At 50.7% G+C, this 2,136-nt stretch overlaps 1 protein-coding gene across 1 annotated transcript in view; it reads right to left on the bottom strand.

The window, feature by feature from the left end:
* Window positions 1-2,136, bottom strand: part of CEBPA (CCAAT/enhancer binding protein alpha) — a 17,969-nt gene that overhangs the window by 14,851 nt on the left and 982 nt on the right. The window lies entirely within an intron of this gene.

Consider the following 2,136-nt stretch of genomic DNA (forward strand, 5'->3'; position numbering starts at 1 on the left):
CCCGTCCCCGCAGCCCGCCCGTAGGCCCCCGGCCCGGCCGCGGCGGGGTGAAGGGTGAAGCGAGGCGTGACTCACGGGCACACATCTGACACCGCAAGCGTTTAGGAAATTGCCGCTCTCTTAAAGGCAACCTTTACCACTTTACACTACCAGTGTATTTATTTCTCTGGGGCGAAAACCGGGGAGTTGCACTCCATTAATGCGTTTCAGTCACCAGCCCTGGCAGGGGATGCAGAAGTCGATGGACAGCTGGATGCTGGTCTGGAGGAAGAGCTTTTGGACTCCTGCTACAGGAGAAGGACTGGAAACAAGCAGAGAGGCAGATGGTTATGGTAGAATATATGCTGTTTATTTATGAAGGTAACCAGGACTTCTGACAAATTTTATATGCAGTTCCCCCCTCCCCCCCAATTAAAAAAAACCACCAATGTGTGTGCATATACATACACGTATACATACCATACACACACACTGCACACACATACACACGCTGCCAGCACTGTGCTCTCACTGTTGTGCTTTCAAACAGCTTCATACACCTTTGTTCTCCTCTCTCGTCAAGACTTACTTCAGTTGGGTAAATTGTTATGCAGCTACGACACAAGGAAGAAATGTTCTGCCTGGCTACCAGAATGCCCAGGGGGCCTGTTTGTTTGTTTATTTTTCTCTCACTCTGGGAGAAGCTCCAGAGTCCAAAGGTGCAGCAGCACCACGGACAAGCCTCCTTGCCCCACCGCAGGCATCCTGCAGCCCCACAACCTCTGTTCTGTTCCAGGCACTCCTGCCTTGGGGTTGGGAGGCAGCAGCCAGTACGGGACAATGTGAAGAAGGCAACACACACTCATACTCACCCACCCATACAAATAATAAAATAACATTGCAGCACAAGGGCATAGTCTCTGTCACCAGATAAGAAAGTTGTGTGATGGCAAAGACCTAAGTAAGGCAATAAAGTATAACTAGTGTACACGAACGGCTTTCACATTACATGAGGCACAGTTTGGATGGACAGAGACTTGGAGAAGAGCTAAATGTCCTGGAATAAAGCAAAATACACTGAAAGTTCATAGTAAATACCCGCATCTATAGGTATTTATTCATTTGTGCTTCGCCACGTCGTGACATACAGTACAAGACACTGCTGCTCTTTCTTTTGATGGAGAGAGCTCACCATACTCTTGCAAGCTGCTGCTCCATCAGTCCCAGGCTGTCCATTGGTCCTGCAGCGGTTCTGGCCCCTTGACCCCCTCCCAGCCAAGGCAGGCTGGGACAGGGCTCGGCAGAGGCAGCCCAGCCAGGCTGGGACAGTCCTGGCAGCAGTCTGGTGGCTGCCCCACACCTCAGTGCTCCTAATGGCCGGCCAGTGCTGCACATCTCTCAGCCTCAAGTCCTCTTCTCATCGCTGACTTCCCCAAAGCTGCTCCTGTCTGCTGCACTGCAGGCCAGCTGGAAGGGGTCTGGCAGGACACCCCAACCCTCAAGTCTGCACGTCCCTCATTCTTTCTCCTCGCACTCTGCAAGGCTGGAGGGCATAGCAAGCCCCAGAGCTCCTGCAGCCAGCTTTTAAGGCACATCTCGGTTGCTATGCATGCTTTATTACTGTTGTTGTTGTTATTATTATTATTATTGTTATTTACCCTGTGTAGACACGTGGTCTTTTACTTCTTTCCCTTGCCTTTCTCCTTAGAAAACTCACCATGTTTTCAGCTTACTTCTGTGTCATCCCTAAGGCACAAACCTTTTAATACTAGAGCTGCCTGGCCTCTTGTATAGGTCGTGAATTGATAAAAAACAAACAAACGAAACAAAAAAAACCCAAAACAACCCCCCATTTCCCTCCCCCCGGCACACCGCGCTTGCTGTTCTTTCCCTTGCCTTTCTCCTTAGAAAACTCACCATGTTTTCAGCTTACTTCTGTGTCATCCCTAAGGCACAAACCTTTTAATACTAGAGCTGCCTGGCCTCTTGTATAGGTCGTGAATTGATAAAAAACAAACAAACGAAACAAAAAAAACCCAAAACAACCCCCCATTTCCCTCCCCCCGGCACACCGCGCTTGCTGCGCGCCGGTACACATAGTATCTATGCGCGGGCAGCGCAGCCCGGCCGGTCCCGGCGCGGCGCTAGGCGCAGCTG

Source organism: Corvus brachyrhynchos, unplaced genomic scaffold (assembly GCF_000691975.1).
Source record: "Corvus brachyrhynchos isolate BGI_N302 unplaced genomic scaffold, ASM69197v1 scaffold646, whole genome shotgun sequence".
Classification (NCBI taxonomy): Eukaryota; Metazoa; Chordata; class Aves; order Passeriformes; family Corvidae; genus Corvus; species Corvus brachyrhynchos.